General features: G+C 44.8%; 1 pseudogene across 1 annotated transcript; it reads right to left on the bottom strand.

Annotated features, from left to right (window-relative positions):
- Positions 1 to 5,566: 5,566 nt before the first annotated feature.
- LOC308102800 lies at positions 5,567 to 9,430 on the bottom strand (annotated as a pseudogene). Its single transcript has 2 exons — positions 7,751 to 9,430; positions 5,567 to 6,976 (listed from the first exon to the last, which is right to left on the bottom strand). The product of its transcript is annotated as an uncharacterized misc_RNA (transcript).
- Between the last annotated feature and the right edge of the window lie 10,581 nt (positions 9,431 to 20,011).

Raw genomic sequence — 20,011 nt, 5'->3', positions numbered from 1 at the left:
CTTGACTATACCCCTGCTGACCTGGTCCCAGGTCTGTATGCTTTAACCACTTGAACCCCAGCATCCATGTGAACTTGTAGATCGGCTATTTTTGGAGAGCTATTTACAGAGCTTCTATCTGCAGTGCAAATATACTGCTCTGTATTTCTTTGCTAGAGATAAAACATAAGGACTGCAGAACGATTTCTAATATTGTTTTTATGTGTCCAACCTGCTTGATCAACCTTACTGCACTATTTAGCTACATTAATATATAGGATTATTACTACTATTACAAATGTTATTTTATTCTAGTGTTATCAAAACTTTTGGGAAGCTCAAATCACAAGAAATTCACTGCTTCCAATGTTGCTACCATGCTGTAGTATATATTACTGTATGTGACATTAAAAATAACATTTGAACCTTAATAAAAAGGGACAGGAGGAGTGGAATATATAATAAAAAAGGTTGAAAGGAGTATTTGGAGTGGTAAAATGAATCAAATCAATCTGATAGAAAGCCTTGAAGGGAGACAACTCAACTATAATCTCTTCTGTCTTCTACATTTTCATGTTCTCGTCATGTGATCTAACTAGCCAATAGCCTACCTGCATATTTAACATCCCCATCTTCCTTGGAACTATACATTCTAACCAACCAGCTGCTACTGACCCAGAGAGGTACACAATGCTAAAAGAAATGGATCTGATTAACTAGTCATTACATGACAGTAGCTACAGAAGTTGTTAAACGGTTGCATAATGGCTGTCTTGAATGTGCTCTAACACAAGATGTCAACAGTGGTGGAAAAGGTACTAACATTTTGTACTTAAGTAAAAGTATCAATACTGCAATGTAGAAATACTCTAACACAAGTAAAAGTCCAGAATTCCAAATTTACTTGAGTAAATGTACAAAAGTATTGGTATCAAAATGTACTTAAAGTACCAAAAGTAGAAATTACTCATTGTGCAGAATGTCCCATGTCACAGGTTTCAAATGTATAAAAAACGTTTGAAAATAGCAGATCTACGTCGCATCGTGACGTGTTGTGAGCCTGTAGATAGGATATTTTCAAATGGCCAAAGTTTAAATAGGGCTGAAGTGGTTGATTGCCAGAGTTATTTCAGATTTTTTGCAGTTTATTGCCAGAGATTTTTCATTGAACAAAAAAAGTACTCAGGAGCCGAGATACAGACTTTTTGAGTTTTAAGTTAACAAGGAAGTGGATGGGAGTCTAGATCTTCGAAAAATCATATCTCCTTGGTCTTTGGGTCTTGGCAATCAATGTGTTGTTAATGTATGTTTTGTAATAATAATCCAAATCTACAAAGTAACTAGTAACTAATTTAAGTTTTCTAATAATTGTAGTGGAGTAAAAAGTACAACATTTGACTCTGAGATGTAGTGGAGTAAAAGCCCAAAAATTGGAACTACTCCAGTAAAGTAAAATGACCTCATAATTGTACTTAAGTACAGTATTTAAGTAAATCAACTTAGTTACTTTCCACCACTGGCTGTCAGTCAGTGGTATAAGTTGTTGTTAATACTGTTACGGTCAGACTGGGAACTGAGGTGCAACATGATGACGTGGGACCCCCTCTTGAAAACCTCCCAAGGAACCACCAGCAAGCAAGGCTTCAGCCAAACAATGGGTTTTTATTACATTTAATTTCTTCAGGGTGGGTGAATTGTTATGAAATAATGATCAACAACTAAACTTTACAACCTAAAACTACCCAAAGTAACAAACCAAAATACAATCACTAACCTAACTCCTACTCCTCAAAACACAAGCAAAAAGGGAACCCAAAATAATGAACCCCCCCCACCCTTACCAAAACCCCGCTGTTTAAATCATATTATAAGTTCAGGGATGTAATACAGAGAACACAAAATGTGTGGTGTTGGTTGCTGGCAGTCCTCAATGGGAGTGAATAGGGAGGACAGTACACCTGGCGTTGAGAAGAGCTGGCGTTTTATCCTCGTCCCACACCAGCCTGGGACCAATCACCTCCTGGTCACCGCCTAGTTTCTCAATCATTCACTCATTCACTCACTCACTCACTCCTCTGCCACTCCCTCAGCTCACACACCTGTCACACATCACTCTCAGCAGATCACCTCACACCAGGGAAAAGAAGGTTACACAGACCTACATTCCTATGTCCATATATGGTACAAAGACCCCAGGGTCGTAACAATACACAGGTGATGGAAGTACATCACTGTGTTACATGTTGTTTTAGTTCAATGATTAATATTGTTTTTATTCAAGTAAAACAAAAATAATTATTACAATTCAAATTCATTGAACAAATTCAATTTGTTATGGTTAAGTGACGTCATCGTCACTAGCTCGTCACAATCTCTTTGGCTGAGTAGAGAGTTGTTTACGGTTGAATGTTGCATTTAACCGCCGCCAGGTGGCACCAGCTGACCAATCAAGACCAGGGACCGCTCCTGCTTGATACCGGGCAATGGTGTAAACTAAGTAACTAAGTACATTAACTCAAGTAGGCTACTGTACTTAAGTACAATTTTGGGGTACTCTTACTTTACTGGAGTATTTCCAATTTCAATACTTTTACTTTTACTCCACTACATCACAGAGGCTAATATTGTCACTTTCACTACAATTATTTGAATAATGAACGTAATTTGTATAGCACCTTTCATGACATGAAATGCAGCTTAAAGTGCTTTACAGAGCAAGAATACAATTACAGAAAAGTACAACTAATTTAACAATAAAGCAAAAAAGAAAAGCATAAAACAACACTACACTGTAGGTGTAATGGGAGTTTATTCCACGCTGTCGGCCCGTAGAAGCAGAATGCTGCTTCACCGTGTTTTTTATATGTCATTGTAGGCACCTCGAGCAGGTCAGCACTTGAAGACCTGAGGGGGCGGTTTGGAACATAATAGGCAGGCAGTCATAGAGGTAGTGTGGTATCTGAGTCATAAGGGAACCGGCAGAAATACGGATCCATTTCCGGAGGCGGTGAATAAAGAGTCATCGTTCAGAGACCGGAGCTTTCCTTTCTTAACAATCCCATTTTATTGTCAGAGTTCTCAGCATCCCATACATACAAGTCAATTCGACGTACAGTGCATAGTCCATAGATCCATTTTATCCTGTTGGACGCGACATCTGTGTGTAGCCCAAAAACACAGAGTCCTGTTTGCTTCCAATGCGAGCCATTATATACAGACAGTTTAGTATAAATAAACTACCTGCTGTCTGTGACTGTCAATCACAAATAGGCTCCTTGTCTAAACAATGCTTGACCCGCCTCCTTCTCTCAGGGCACTGATTTAACGTCTGCCTTGATCTGAACACATGACATCCTTCCCTTAAACCTTATCTATAAGACTGTACTTTTCCATATGCTCCCGTTATAACGTTATTATACAACATTTTATTAGCTTTGAAATAAGTCTAAACCTTAACATGTCCGACGTTGTATGAATGATCTAGATGATTAAAGTTACTTAAAAGAAAAGCGCTCTGCTCCAACTGTCGGAGCTCTCTGGAAAGAGTGTCAAAATCCCTTTAACAATGATGCCGTCATTAACCTCGGACTTAGACACAGAGTGATCATTCTATCCCACTAAAGGGTTTTCCCTCGGCCCTATTTTACTAAAACTTAGTCCTATCTAACTGTGAATTTAGAAAAGATTAGTATACGTTTTATAAGTTTGTTTTAACTTATCTCGGCTGGCTCGACTGAAAAGGGCAACTGTTCTAGTGTCAAACAGGCACTCTTGCCTAATATTAGAATGCGCTTTGTGAGAACCAAGCGCTGGGGGTGTGGTATTCTGGATTCACACCACATTTGGAAGTGTTACCTTGACCAATTCACTGCAGCTGGCAGTCACTAGAATCTTCCCAAATAGCCTAGTGACGTTTGGGTCTCCTGTTGTTATTAGACACTTTAATGGTTTGTGTTTATAATATATTAATATCATAATAATTTCATATTCATCAGTCTTGAATACTGATACACCACAGTAGGAAGGTGCCAGACCATTTAGAGCTTTATAAACTAGTAAAATCAACCGGGAGCCAGTGTAGTGAAGCTAGAACTGGAGTAATATGTTCTCTCATCTTAGTTTTAGTTCAAACTCTCGCTGCCACATTTTGAACAAGTTGTAATCTGTCAGTTGTTTTCTTTGGCAGGCCAGAGAAAAGTGCATTGCAGTAATCAAGCCGAGAGAAAACAAAAGCGTGGATCAACGTTTTTGCATCGTCCAACGACAGATAGGCTCTAATTCGTGCAATATTTCTAAGATGAAAGAAGGCAATCTTGGTAACATGATTAATGTGGGTATTAACATTCAATTCAGAATCAATCAATTCAGAATTAGTTACTAGTTACTTTGCAGATATAAATGATCATAGTATAAAACATACAATAACCACTTTAGCCCTATTTTATACCTAGGCTATTTGAAAATAGCTAAAGCACACAACGCGTCGCATCGCGACGCGTTGTGAGCTTGTAGATCAGCTATTTTCAAACATTTTAGTACTTTTACTTTTGTTACGTTAAGTATATTTTGATGCCAATACTTTTGTACTTGTACTCAAGTAACATTTTGAACACAGGCCTTTTACTTGTGACAGACCATTTTTATATTGTGGTGTATTGCTACTTTTACTTATGTAAAATATCTGAGTACTTCTTCCACCACTGATGCCGGGGGCATTCAGGTATATAAAGGTTCAGCACCGTGGGGAACGCTTAGCTCTGGTCCATAGCCTGAAGGAGTTCTCCTTAAGGCTGGGACTTTCGAGCCAATGCGCCCAGTTACTCCGCTGTGCCCTCTACAGTTCTTGTCAATAGAAAAAAATCCATTGACCGGATCTGTAGAGGGTGCAGCGGAGTAACTAAAAAATGTTTTCCTTCCGGTGAAATATTCAACATTTTGGCCAAAAAAAACATTTTGACCACAACTTGTCAGATCTGACGTTTTCCTTGAGGATTTTCTCGTATTTTCTTGCTTTTTGACCAGCCTTTCTTCAGCTTACATTCAACTAGGTGATTAACTCAGGGGAAAATGTAATTTTTATGCTATTTAAAATGCATCGTGTGTTTGATTGTAGTGTTTAGTTATCTAATGTCTTTAGAAGCTACAACAAAGTCATTTTTATTTCTTTAGCTTTATTTATTTACAATTACATTACACAACACATCTGTTTTCCATATTCTCAACAGTTTATACATAGCACAGTCATCTTTGTCCTAGCATTACAGACAGGAGAGTGAAACGGTGCAGTTCAGCCATCAGCAGAAACTGCAATAAGGTGTGCAGAGAGCAAGTTCAAGTCTTTCTTACCTATATATCTGTAAATATAATATAGACATTTAGATCTCAATAAATATACATTCATATATACATATATTCATATATAGTATTTGCTAGAGAATAACTATTGCTTACATACATACTGTCACTCTGCATTGCTTTGGACATCTGCTGTCCTGCCAAATAGCCTTCTGCCCCACCCTTAAAGTTCTTTGGCGTCTCAACCTCCTCCTGTCATCAACACCTAGAAATGATCACAGCTTTCGTAGTCTCACTTCTCCGCCATCTCAGTCTTCCCTCCGTCTTTTGCCTCCTTACTGTCAGCCTTCTTCTTCTCTGGTTTCTTCTCCTCTTTCTTGGTCTCCTTCTCTGGCTCTGCTTTAGGGGCGGCCTTCACTTCCGCATTGTCCTCTGTTTTGGATGGGGACGGCTTCTCGTCCTTAGCAGGGGCTTTGGGGGCAGGCTTGTCTTCTGCAGGCTTGCTGGGAGCAGCAGGTTTGGGAGTATCTGCCTTCTTTGAAGATTCCTCTGACTTCGCATCCGTTTTTTCCGCCTTGCTCTCGGGCTCCTTGTCTTTGGGCTCCTGCTTCTTCTCCTCCTTCACAGAGATAGGAGGCTCAACTGTCTTCTCCTCCTTAGGGGTGTCTTTTGCAGCTTGGGGTGTGGCCTCTTCCTTGACTGGGGACTTTGGTTCCGGAGTTTTGGGAAGAGGGGATTTTGGAGGGGGAGATTTGGATTCAGGGGATTTGCTGGGTGGGGACTTTGACACTGGCGACTTGGCTGCAGGTGATGTTGCTGGTGGTGATTTCGGCGCTGGGGATTTTGACTCGGGGGACTTGGATGCGGGTGACATGGATTTGTCCTCTACGGGGGATTTAACAGCAGGGGACTTAGATTGGGGTGATTTAGATTTGGGTGATTTGACAGTGGGAGATTTGGGCTGAGGGGTTTTGGGAGGAGATTTGGATGGAGGAGAAGCAGCCTTTGCAGGAGACTTGGACTTATCATCTTCCTCACCTGCCTCCTCACCCTCTCCTTCTTCCCCTTTGTCATCCTCTTCCTCACCCTCTCCCTCCTTCTCCTCTGCCTCATCTTTGGTTTCCTCTGCCTGCTCTTCTTCCTTCTCAGCTTCATCACCTTCCTCTTTCTCTTCTCCTGCCTTCTTCTCCTCCTTTTTATCCTCTGGTTTCTTCTCATCTTTCTTGGTCTCCTTCTCTGGCTCTGCTTTAGGGGCGGCCTTCACCTCTGCTTTGTCCTCTGTTTTGGGTGGGGACGGCTTCTCGTCCTTAGCAGGGGCGGGACTGTCCTTGGGGGCAGGCTTGTCTTCTGCAGGCTTGCTGGGAGCAGCAGGTTTGGGAGTATCTGCCTTCTTTGAAGATTCCTCTGACTTCGCATCCGTTTTTTCCGCCTTGCTCTCGGGCTCCTTGTCTTTGGGCTCCTGCTTCTTCTCCTCCTTCACAGAGATAGGAGGCTCAACTGTCTTCTCCTCCTTAGGGGTGTCTTTTGCAGCTTGGGGTGTGGCCTCTTCCTTGACTGGGGACTTTGGTTCCGGAGTTTTGGGAAGAGGGGATTTGGGAGGGGCAGACTTGGATTCAGGGGATTTGCTGGGTGGGGACTCTGACACTGGTGACTTGGCTGCAGGCGATGTTGCTGGTGATGATTTCGGTGCTGGATATTTTGACTCAGAAGACTTGGATGCGAGTGACATGGATTTGTCCTCTACGGGGGATTTGACAGCAGGGGACTTAGATTGGGGTGATTTAGATTTGGGTGATTTGACAGTGGGAGATTTGGGCTGAGGGGTTTTGGGGGGAGATTTGGATGGAGGAGAAGCAGCCTTTGCAAGAGCCTTGGACTTCTCATCTTCTTCACCTGCCTTCTCTTCCTCATGCTCTCCCTCCTTCTCCTCTGCCTCATCTTTGGTTTCCTCGCCCTGCTCTTTTTCCTCATCAGCTTCATCATCTTCCTCTTTCTCTTCTTCTGCCTTCTTCTCCTCCTTTTTCTCCTCTGGTTTCTTCTCTTTCTTGGTCTCCTTCTCTGGCTCTGCTTTGTGGGCGGCCTTCACTTCCACTTTGTCCTCTGTTTTGGGTGGGGAGTCTGGGGACGGCTTTTCATCCTTAGCAGGGGCGGGACTGTCTTTGGGGGCAGGCTTGTCTTCTGCAGGCTTGCTGGGAGCAGCAGGTTTGGGAGCATCTGCCTTCTTTGGGGATTCCTCTGACTTCGCACCTGTGTTTTCCGCCTTGCTCTCAGGCTTCTTGTCTTTGGGCTCCTGCTTCTTCTCCTCCTTCACAGGGGCAGGAGGCTCAACTTTCTTCTCCTCCTTAGGGGTGTCTTTTGCAGCTGGGGGTGTGGCTTCTTCCTTGACTGGGGACTTTGGTTCCGGAGTTTTGGATACAGGAGATTTGGGAGGGGGAGATTTGGATTCAGGGGATTTGCTGGGTGGGGACTTTGACACTGGCGACTTGGCTGCAGGTGATGTTGCTGGTGGTGATTTCGTTGCTGGGGATTTTGACTCGGGGGACTTGGATGCGGGTGACATGGATTCGTCCTCTACGGGGGATTTGACAGCAGGCGACTTGGCAGGGGATTTTGGCATCGGGGATTTAGATTCGGGTGATTTGACAGTGGGAGATTTGGGCTGAGGGGTTTTGGGGGGGGATTTGGATGGAGGAGAAGCAGCCTTTGCAGGAGACTTTTCATCTTCCTCACCTGCCTCCTCTTCCTCTCCCTTTTTCTCCTCTTCCTCTCCTTCTTCCCGTTTGTCATCCTCCTCTTCCTCACCCTCTCCCTCCTTCTCCTCTGCCTCATCTTTGGTTTTCTCGCCCTGCTCTTCTTCCTCCTCAGCTTCATCACCTTGCTCTTTAACTTCTTCTGCCTCTTCTTCATCTGCGTCCTCTGTCACCTCAGTGACCTGGGTCTCATCTGTCTGCTCCTCCACAATGACTGTATCAGAGATCTCATCTCCCTTCAACTTCAAGTGGTCAGAGATCCTGCTTTCGAGGAAGGAGTATGGATCGCCTCCTGACACAAATCGGTTCTCCTCGCCCTCCAGTAGCTTCCTGTAAGCTGCGATCTCAATATCTAGAGCCATCTTCACATTCAAGAGCTCCCGGTAGTCCCTCAGCTGACTGGCCATCTCCCACTTGGTGCTCTTCAGCTCAGAGTCCAGCTGATGGATGGTCTCCTGTAGTGAGTGGAGATCTCCATGGTGCCTGTCCTCGCTCTCCATGCACTGCCTCTCCAAGGAGTCCTTGGTACCGCGGAGAGTCTCCAGCTCGATGGTGCGGCTCTGGAGCTGACGGCGATACTCTGAGATCTCCTCTTGGGTGCCATGGATTGCATCCTGGTTAGACCTCGCTGCTTCTGACAGACGCTCCATGCGCACTTTAAATCATTCTTCGGTCTGCACTGCGCTCTTGCTGGCATGAGTGTCCAGCTGGGACCGGATCTCCCGCAGTGCGCTCGTGACGTCCGCCTTGAGTGAGTCTCGCACCTCGAAGTTCACCTGTGCGCCCTGAATCTGTGCAAGGAGCTCGGCCACCTCTTCCTCGTGATTCTTCTTCAGAAACGCGGCTTCGTCCTCCAGCGCACGCAGCTTCTCGTCCAACTCGCAGCGGGTGAGTTGGCACTCGTCCACGTACTTGTTCATGGCCCGTGCGGCGGCATCTGTCTCCTCCCGGTTGCGAGCTTCGTCCTCGAGCCTTCCGCGCAGGTGCTGGATGTCCTCCTCCAGGTGCTCGTGCTCCAGGAGAGTGCGCGCCTTTTCTCCGGTCAGCTGCTGCAGCAGACCCCTCAGGTCGCCCAGCTCGCGCTCATATTGCTCCCCGACCGATGCGCGTCCGGCCAGGCTCTGTCGCAGGGCGGCCGCCTCTGCCTCCAGGTTCCTGTTGTGCATCTCCAGGTTACGGACCGTGTCGATGTAGCCGGCGAAGCGGTCATTCAGAGTCTGCAGAATCTCTTTCTCGTTCCTCCTCATGTCTCCGTTATAGCTCTCCAGGCTGTCCATAGGGGGCTGCTGGCTGTAGGTGGGGCGGCGGCGCTGCTGAGAGTGGAAGCCGCTAGAGGATACCGAGGCTGGCCGAGCCTTGCGGTACGACCCACTTTGGCCATGGTGGTGGTCCAACGTGAAACTCATCTTGGCAGGACCGAAGATGAGTACTGCAGCAGGAGGGGAGTGCTGGGCTTATATAGGCGAGGGAGGGAAAACGCAAGACTCAGCACTGTGACGCATTCTGTACACAGTAAAACCTTCGGTGTTCATTTAAATGGACCATTAAGGGTGCATTTGGTTACATTTAGTTTCAAATGGATGCATTAACACAGAGGATTTTACTGTGTATTTAAAGCGATTTAAACAGAATATTGTCAGCTGCCAAGTGTAGCCTATGTCTTGTGAATGTAATTATTTATTGAAATTAGTGAAGGCCACCGATATTTGTGTGCAGTTCAAGAGATGAAATTACATTGACATAATACTAATTATTATCTAATTATTATATTATTTGTGAAAATGTTTTCATATAGCCTACAGAGCATCAACAGCCTTTTACTTTATTTTCTTTACTCACACATCTACTATAGGCCTATAGATATAAAATCTGGGACAGAGCTTAACTTGCAGTGAACTTTTTCTGTATCTAATTGTCCATCCAAGATGAATCATTCATCACTCAAATTACTCAAATATTGTAAACTTAATAAAATTGTCTGCACATGTCTGCTTCTGTAGATAATATGAGGAATGTGGGTGTGCACTGTGATCTGCTGATGCGCTCTGTAGCTGCTGCTGCAGTGTGAGTTTGCAGATCCACACGAAGCCATCTGGGACCCACACACTTGCTGGCTCATTGATGGAATCTTTGTGCACGCACACACACACACACACACGCACACGCACACGTACACGCACACGCACACGCACACGCACACGCACATACACACACATTTTGTAGAGAGTTGTCTGCCCCATCTGATGCCATCTGATCGACCCCATTCTATTTGCAAATTTCTTCCTTTACTGCCTATACCAGGGGTCCTCAACAACAAATCTTGAAGGTCCACAAATACGTTTTTGAATAAGGCTAGGGTCCGGACATGAGCGCGCGTGCATGTGCCCCCCCCTGCGATTTTTTTCGCGGATTTTGGCGGATTCGGGTACTTTTTCCCCCGTTTTTGTTACTTTATTTCGGTTTTTTTTTTAATTATAATTTTCCCAGGGTCCACAGAGAGGTGTCCCGCGGTCCGGTCATGGACCGCGGTCCGCCTGTTGAGGACCCCTGGCCTATACATTATGCTTCTTTTGTCCACCCAATCAATTCTGAATGTGCAGGACAGCCTGGACAGGTGTGTCTGTAAAGCCAAGATTGTTAATGAAGTGTAAAGATCTTTTTTATTAATGCCTAATTTATGGGTCCCTTTATACGGTTTTAGAGTTAAATAAACACTGGAGTTTGCGTTGTATAACACAAGTAAGACGGGCGAACGTGGGAAGCGAATGCAGCTCGAAAATAACAATAAGAAGAATAGAAAGGAATGAGCAATTGTAGAGAAGTGGATCTAAAACTGTCCTCAAACTAAGGCGTTTTCAACTTGCCACCTGGCCTGAAATATGCACAAATGACATGGAATTCTTAGATATCCCAATAGATGAACTCGTGTAGATGCTTTTAGATGTGTTATTTTTGACTGTAGCTGCTATATTTCTCTCAGATGTCATGTCATACAGTCATCCCAGTCATCATCATTTACTTTCCACTTTGATCCATAGGGGGCGCCACAAATGCTCAAAATGTAACCTTTTGATGCAAAAACCATATGTTGGGGGGACCAATCCTCTCCAAATGAAACGCAAGTGATCTCAGGAGTTGCGTGACAATGTAATTCCTTCCGTTGCGTTCGCAATATACAGTAGAGTAGAATACACACTACTGAGAGAAGCCAGAAAGACTGGCCAAAGGATAATTACACAATAGCTACAGTACCTGCAAATCGTCAATGATCTAAAAATAATACAGCATTCACGCCTGACCACAGTCTAGAATTGTGAGCATCTTTCATCAGCTGCTCTGATGTGTTGTCTTCTGTGAGGAGGCAGATTCTGTCTCAGTTGCACCTATTGACCTTATTCCTGGCCCTTCTCCAGGGCAGTGCCATTGCCCTTTTCTGCTGCTTCATTCAACTAGAAAAAAGCGCCCTTTGAGCGTGTGAACAATTTCTGTGTGGTTAGCAGTGTTGGGTTATTGGGGAAAGAGTAATAGTAGATGTAAGTAGGTGTAAATGTTGTAGGGTAGTTGGCGATGGAAAGGACATAGCATTTGTTGTCACGTATGGTTTATTGGCATGTAGTAAATGATGATGACTGGGATGACTGTATGACATGCAGGTGACCGTTGTCATAATGATGCTTGTCAAAAGAACAGCTTGTTTTTAGATCTGTGTATGTTAGTTGTGTTACCAACCATGTCATCATTGTCTAGGTTTGTGCTAAGGTTGAAATGAGTAACATTTAAAAGCTTGCTTTCGTTTCGTTTAGCAGTTTCGCACAGCTTGTAGATCGGCTATTTTTGCTACTTTTGTGTGACATAGAATTAAGTATGGAGATAAGAGGTGTCTGCCCGACAGTATATGCAATGTGGCCCTCTGGAGTGAGTGTGGAAATATAGTGGCCCTCTCCATCATCAAAGTTGCCCACCGCTGTACTAGCTGCTACAAGGACAAGCGGAAGACCCCTAAGGGTCCATTTGGGGACCCTGGCAGACAGTGGCAGTCGTTGGACCCGATGTGGAGAACCAGTAGCTTACTTGATTGGCCAACACAACTGATAGATCTGAAGAACTATGTATTTTATGTATGATATTGATATCTGTTTAGCCCTTCTATTTTAATAACAATGTTAGATAGGAGACATTTTTTACAGGTTTAGGTCAGGACGAACTTTGGGTTGCTATGGCAGCGCCTGATTAAGCCTGGAGCCTAATGGAAAGTCACGTTATCAGATGAAGAACTTGCCACAGGAAGAAGACAATCGGAGCCACTAATATGTAAACAAATGATGTCAGATGTGTTAAACCTGGGTACGTACGTTGCCCTGGTTACCTTTTATTGAAAATAATTATTTTATAACACTCTCCCTTCTGTGCTGGGTTTAGAGAACACTAGATGATATTTTTAACTGTACTGTACCCGTCCGTTCTCCCGAATAGAGTGATTCATTTCTATACAAACTAACGTCTCAAACAAGAGCATGAGGTAGCTCCGTGGATATTGCATCATTGAGGGCATTACTTATGCCGAATACTGATGTAGTGGGTTCAGACATATAGGCCTAAAACACATCATATTATTAAGCAAAATGTATATTTGATCATACAAACAGCATCAGTGTTAAGAGATCTACAGGCTCACAACACATTGTTGATCGACACATTGTGAGTTTGTGGATTGGCTATTTTGACGATTGGCCTTTTTGGCCTCATTCATTTTAAATGTATAATTCATTTTAAATGTATAATAAAAAAGGAACGGTTTTGGGCATACAAGGTTTCCACCTGGGTGTCGCCCCCAAACATTTGCAATATTCTTCTGTTGGTATTCACTCGTTTTGAGCTTCAAGTACTGGCAGGTGTGTGCCAGTCACAGGTGTGTGACGTGACTGGCACCTGAGCATGGGTCCTGCAACATTTGTTGAGTTTGTGTCATCAGGGGATTTTGGCACATTTTTGGGGGGCGCTACCCACACCTTTAGCTGTGTTGCTCATTCCACGAATACACGTCCTTACAAGTTGTACCTCGTTGTAAAGGTGACTAATCAGGATGAAATATGAAACACAATACCAATTTGTATTACTGACAATTACACATTGTCTGTGAAGCACACAAACAACAACCTTACTGTCCATCCACCTGTTGGAGTTGAATTTCACCTTATGACCCACACAAAGTACAGATACTTGTAGCACGGAGACAATAAGGAAAAAACAGACTCAGACAGGCAACCAAGGGTATAAGGAAACATGTTTGTATTCAGATCAGAGAGACAATAGAAGGTTACAGTATATCACAGGTCCGCAACATCGGCCACATCTCTCTCTGTAGTGTAACAGAGCAAGCACGAGCTTTTAACATTGTCCAGTAACATAAACATATGACATCATAGGATGTGACATCGATGAGGTTCCGTGCGAAGGTGGACTTCTCGGATTGGATGAGAGCGATGGTTACGTCGTCGTCTGATGATGGTAGATGATGGTAGATTATGATGGAGGATGATGGTGTGACAGTTTATCTCTGGACAACAGCGTCCCCATGTCTGGGTCAACACGTTTGACATCTTGCTCTGACCCACTGGTCAGTGGAGGATTTGGTTGACACTAAAGGGAGACAGCTGTAGGGAAGAGAACACCCAGATACCGTGCTCCCAAAACAATAGATAGCAGAGAAAGCCTGCATGAGTTCAACCTTGGCTTGCAGACAGAGAGACTGCTAGTAGAGAGTACAGAGTACTTTTAACATGACTGAGGTACAGGCCCATATGGGACCATTATTAATAGGACATTTTAACCAGGTTAAGGACCCTAGACACATTATGATAATTAAGATAAGATAAGAGATTAAATGACTCTATCACCACCTTGTCTGTGAACAACAGGAACACACAAACAACCTTACTGTCCATCGACCTTGTCTGTGAACAACAGGAGCACACAAACAACAATTACTGTCCATCCACCTTGTCTGTGAACAACAGGAGCACACAAACCGGGGATAACTGCTGTCAAATATCACTTCTTGAACAGTTGTGTCACTGCACTTGCTGCATGTCGTCAGAGTCCTGCTCTTCACCTCATGGTGTTGGAGCAACAGATGTTCAGGAGGCGGAGAAACACACCTTTACTCCGCCCACTTACCAATCTACCTGGCGCTATTTATACACTGTCAGAACTACCCAGAAACCCCTTACTCGCTTTCGTACATCCGTACTTCAAGCTCGTAGCGTTCTGCATCGTTCTGCACCATGAGTTCACTCGAACTTTTCGCGTCCGACGACGACAACCGGCAGAGACTCTGATGAGGAGGCCAGGGTGAGGAGGGGTGCCAGACCCCATAGCGAGCCACAAGTTGCTCTGTTTTAATGGACATGAATGACTCTATGAACTTCAACTAAGTAAGAACAATGAACTACAACAAAGTGTGAAGACGTTTCCCAGAGCCTATACCAAGCCCATGTTGATTGAGAAGCTTGGAGAGAGGGAAAAGGGTGCGAGTGTCCCCATAGCCTTGAGGAGAGGGGTAATGTATGTATATTTATATGCATTCCTCCTGAGGGGGAGAAAGTGTGTGAGTGTCCTGTTCAAGTGCCAGAAGATTGAGGAACTTGGAGAGGAGAAGAATGTTGTGACTGAGATTCTCTCATCCCGTCCCAAGCACCATGAGGAGCTTGGAGAGGAGGAGGGAAATGCTCAGAAGTCTCCCATAGCCTGCCGAGCACCATGAGTATTGAGGAGCTTGGAGAGGAGGGAGGAAATGTAACAGAGAGGTCCTCTGTTACTTATGTTTGAGATAACCCTCATGTATTGAATTATATTTGCACAGCACATTTGCACTTTTAGTATTTTGCACAGATCACCTTGTAGTGCAATATGGAGAGAGGGCAATATGTTTGTAGTGTGAGGTTTTATTGTTGAGGTTGATTGAATGCTCAACAGTACCTGTTTGTTGCCAGCATGATTGGGCTGGACCATATCGGGACTCCAGAGGCAGCTCCGAGCCTGCGGAATCGCCTTCCCCCGTTCCACAAACAAAGCGGGACTCTTCCAGCTGTTCGCTGTAACACCGCTAGCAACGACAGCAACACCGGGGCCTCCTTCGAGCCAGGCGCCGTCCGATAACGTCACGCGCCGCACTTCTCCGTCCAGCGCGCAGACTCCGGATGACGTCACCCGCCGCACCGGATGCCTCAGGGCTGGCCAAGCAGAACACCGCCTCCACAAGCCAGCCTGCAGCCATATCCTTTATTCCTATTACTACTACTACTACTACTCCTTCATCCAGCACATTTCCTATCAATGTTAACCCTGTGCCTGCTGTTATCAGTCCTTGTACGGCAGGCTGCACTTTCATCCCACCCCCCCACCCAACCATCCCTACATCCAACTCAGTCTTCCTCTGCGCTTGCTACCACCCAAAACCCTAGCACTGCCGTGGCCACACCTGGCACCAGTGCACCCCAGTCGCCCCCTGTTTTCATCTTCCCTCCCACTTTCGAGCATGCCACCCAGTCAAACCCCGTTGCCACAACCAGCGGTGGCATCGCTTCACTTTCCCCCCCTGTTCTTTCCTGTCCTCCCCTCAATAACCCCTCCCCCCATCCACACCCCCCTTTTCTCTCTCCACAGCCCATCCAGTGGACCCACCGGCTAACGCACTATCCAGGAACCCCCAACCCATCCCACCATCCCTCCGCAACCAGATTCTCCAGGGCACGTCGACCTGGCTTCCCTCCTCCGCCCCTCCAACAGCAACACCGAGCCACGCTTCCTGGACTGCGGCGGCATCCAAATTCAACTCCGTAACTCCACCCCTACCCGATCCGCTCCACTCACTGTCGCAGAGTTCTGCCTGGCGTTTGGCATATACCGCGACGTCATCTGCTCCGCCTTCCCAGCCCGGCGACAGGAGTTGGACGACTACCTGGCGGTGGTACTCGACTTAGCAGTCCGTTTCGGAGGAACCCTCTTCCAGGAGTACCACCGCCAGTTCTCCGCCACAGCCGCTGCCAGGCTCCAGCAGTGGAACCTGGGCATTTACTGGGGTCAACTAGACCTCGAGCTCTATTGCCGCCTATCCGCAGGCAGGGTGGCAGAAACCTGCTGTTTATGCGGCAACCCTGCCCACCCCGCCAGTTTGTGCTCCTTCGCCACTCCCAGCCCCACCTCGTCTCCAGCCACTGCGGCCTTCCAGCCCCCAACTCCCCCTCCCTCCTCAGCCTCCCCTTGCCATCCCCCCACACCCTCACCCATCTACCCAGCCAACAATAGAATCTTGAAATCTTGAAATAAAATGTGAAATATTTTTGAAACACTAATCTGGTACGGGGCTCCCTGGCACAAAACATTTTCAGATGGGAGCTAGTGGGGGTCCATGACATACAAATAATTGAGAACCACTGGTTAAAAAAATTAAATAATTGTGAAGCAAGCCCAAATAAAATAATCAACTACACTTGAGAAAAAAGCCCCAAAAAACGCAACCCGCAACTACCAACATTTACAAGCAACTTCACAGAAAAATAAGCCCAAAGTCGCTTATAATAAGAGGACATGGCAACACTGGTTTCTGTCTCTGCAGTATCTTGTACTTTGTGCTCTTTAGATCGCTCAATAAACGTATATAGTGTACACATTGAAAAGCAACACAGCAGAAAACAATGTGTGATATGTCTTCTTTTATTTTCCAGAAGCAATTACTTTACAAAGGTCTCAGTCATTCAGAAATATATTTTGTTCATGAGCTGGTCCACCGGGCTCTCATTAACTCCAATGCATTCCACCAAACTCAAGGCTGCAGTCTGGTTCCATGGTCCGAAGAATCTGCCGGCTGGAATTGCATGATAGCGAAAATGACGTAGATGACCATACCTTCTTCCCATATACCTTGCATAAAAAAAAAACTTGCCTTGAGCACCATGGTGCTTCCTGAGTCTTGGGACGGTCCGCCTTCCACTCACCCGATTGGACAGAGGGGGAAAAGCAGCTCCTGCCTCCAGCAGTTATATGCTTCAAATGGACAAGTCGTGTAGAGCGGATAAACGCAAGGTTTGCAAGACAGGCGGAAAGATGCGCTCTTGTGTGAATCCACGCATTTACATTGACAAAGCATTGGCAGATTCTGCCCTAGCCCCATTTAGAACCTCTCCTACGTGGCCCGGTGCCGTTTGACCGGGACATTTTCGAATATTTTCCACTGTACATGTTCCCTCTTACCCTTCTGCACATCTTATCCAAAAAGTAAAGGTTTTAAGATGTTTTAACTTCTAGCGTGCAATAAAATCTATCCAACGAATTGAAAAAAGCGTTTAAATAGCTTCTCTCCTCAGCCGGTTCCATAATATCAGTAATGTTACCTCTGCGGTAGTCTGGGAGACTTCGCCTCAGAGCCTGGACACCAGGGGCGCGGCCACTGCGTTCTGATTCAAATCAACAGCCAATGAAGAAAAGGGGGCGGGATCCACATGCAGTGGGTGTTGCATGTAAATAGGAGCGACGGGAAGCAATTTGTCCTTGAGAAATTGCGGCTGCCATTGTTGTGTACTGCTGTTCGCCTCTCGTCTGACTTTTTAGACGAGTTGCACAGCTCTCAGACCGGTAAGAGGCGTGTCCGCTCAGATTCTGAGCGTAAGTTACATCCCGCCCACAAATACCATGGGTTCTGGCCCAGAAGTTCCTCGCCCCTCCCGTTTGTATGCGAGAGCTGGCGAAAACTTCTGGGAACTCAGATTACCTCTGCGGGCGCAACTTCTGGGTATGTCTTAAAAACATGTAGGAGAGAAGCTATTTAAACGCTTTTTTCAACTCGTTGGATAGATTTTATTGTGTCGTTGATATATAGACGTATATAAGCGTCTATATATTCACCTGTTTCCTAGGCTGAGTGTTTTCCACTTCCTGTCGATTTCATTGGATATCATTGGTCATCTGACCAGTTTCATTGGATTTCATTGGATCAAATCGACAGGAAGTGGAAAACACACAGCCTAGGAAACAGGTGAATAGACGCTTAAAAAACAGCTAATCAACGTCTAGGCTAAACTTTCACTGTTAGAGCAATTATAACCCAGTTTTAGACGGAGGTCTAATAGCCGACTATGGCTCACTGGGAGTAGTTCTCAAACATTTTCATGTCAAGGACCCCTTAAATGTATATGTAGCCTATTTGTAGACACAACCTTCTGAAAATATTTTGTGCCAGAGACCCCCATACAAGATTTTGTGGATTTGAAAATATTCCTACATTTTCATATATAGGGGTTAGATGTTTAGAGTTCTCATGTGGCCTGGCCCTAGTATAGTCGCTTCTTTTGGGCTTGTTTTCATAGACGTGGTTGCTTATTTCTCTCACAAAATCTGGCAACACTGACAAAGAGCGCTGATGGACCAGTCACCAGTGGACTATATAGTAGCCTACTACTACTTAGCTGAGTCAGCAGCACTACTGCTCCGGGACTAAAAAGAAAATACAACTTTTTATTTTATTTTATTTTTTCAGAGAGAAAGAAAGACTGGAATTTTCAAGGATTATGAATTAGGCTACATACGTGTTTTTTTTTCTTCTCCTTTTTCTTCCAAAGGAAAGTTTAGCCATCAGGAGAACTGCATGATGTTGTTGAGGTGTGTGTGAATATACTCTCTGGATGAAAGTAGCATCTTTCAGTCAGAGTTTCAAGGCATCCTTTGCAGTGGAGAAGTTGTGTCCCATTACTGTCTATTCAGGGTGCAGGGCAAATACATTGCAATTATAATATTTTCACTAGATGTTGTTACGGCTCTAGTTAGTCAGAGAACTTATAACTTCTAGGAGCACCTACAATTAAAGAGAGAAAACAGAAAACTATGATATGAGCCTATAATGAGAAACAAACACAGAGAACTTAAGCATGAAGAAACAGAGCAGAAACATGAAGAACCGAGGAATATGAATAAGGAATGGAATGATCTCATCATCTCTGAAAACACACAGATTGATGAGAATTTGATTATTCTATTTTCTCTAATTATATTTATATATATATAGGTTTACTTTATCAAAATCTTTATAGCTTATCTCCAACCTGCATTGCAGCTCAGCAAAGGGTGACCATATTCAGCCCCTCAAACCGGGACCGTTAATTCAATACGCACGTTCGTCGTGCACGCGCACCATAGGTGTTGCATACAGGCAACGACTCAGCGTTGAATTCAGACATGCAATGCATTTGTTCGTGTTTTCTGATTGGGTTAGGTGAGCATATTTACATGAAAAGAACATGAAACGTCTATATGCAACCACTGGAATGAACAACAATTATTGTAATTCTGTCGAAAACCGGGACCAGGCCAGGCCAGGGCAGTGTGGACATAGCAGACTAAACGATCCTCACCTGACCTGTGTGGAAACAAATTGAGAGTCACCATCTTGGTAACTTCCCACTCTCGTCAGTCCCTTATATATCTTCAATAAAATTGGTGACAACAAACTAGGGATGTCCCGATCACGTTTTTTTGCTCCCGATCCGATCCCGATCTTTTGATTTTGAGTATTTGCCGATCCCGATCTTTACCGATCCGATCTTTTCATTTAAAAAAATATTTTTAAATTATAATTTATGCATGTAGAATTTATTTTTATCATTTATTTTGTAGCAATAAAAGACAATATGTCTCAAAACACTGGCTGACAAAATAAATGTAAAACTAGAAAAAGTGCTCCTCGGAGCACAGGTCTCCGCCAGGTCAGGTAGGTTATTGTGGCCTCCTGGTGGCGCTATAATAGGCCAATGTGTTTTGGGTGACATTTGCTCCTCAACATAGTGTGAATGTGCGTGCAAAGTTTGACCGTAATCGGACGCTGCGTTCATGATTTGCGGCATTTTGTTCAAAACAAGCCACTACTGCAAACTTTAGATGTCAATCGTAGCCAATCATGATGGAATATGAAAAATCCAACACATCCGTCTTGATCA

Source organism: Gymnoscopelus braueri, assembly GCF_963280865.1.
Source record: "Gymnoscopelus braueri genome assembly, chromosome: 16".
NCBI lineage: Eukaryota > Metazoa > Chordata > Actinopteri > Myctophiformes > Myctophidae > Gymnoscopelus > Gymnoscopelus braueri.
Note: the sequence above shows the minus strand (reverse complement) of the source record. Positions and strands in the feature narration are given on the sequence as shown.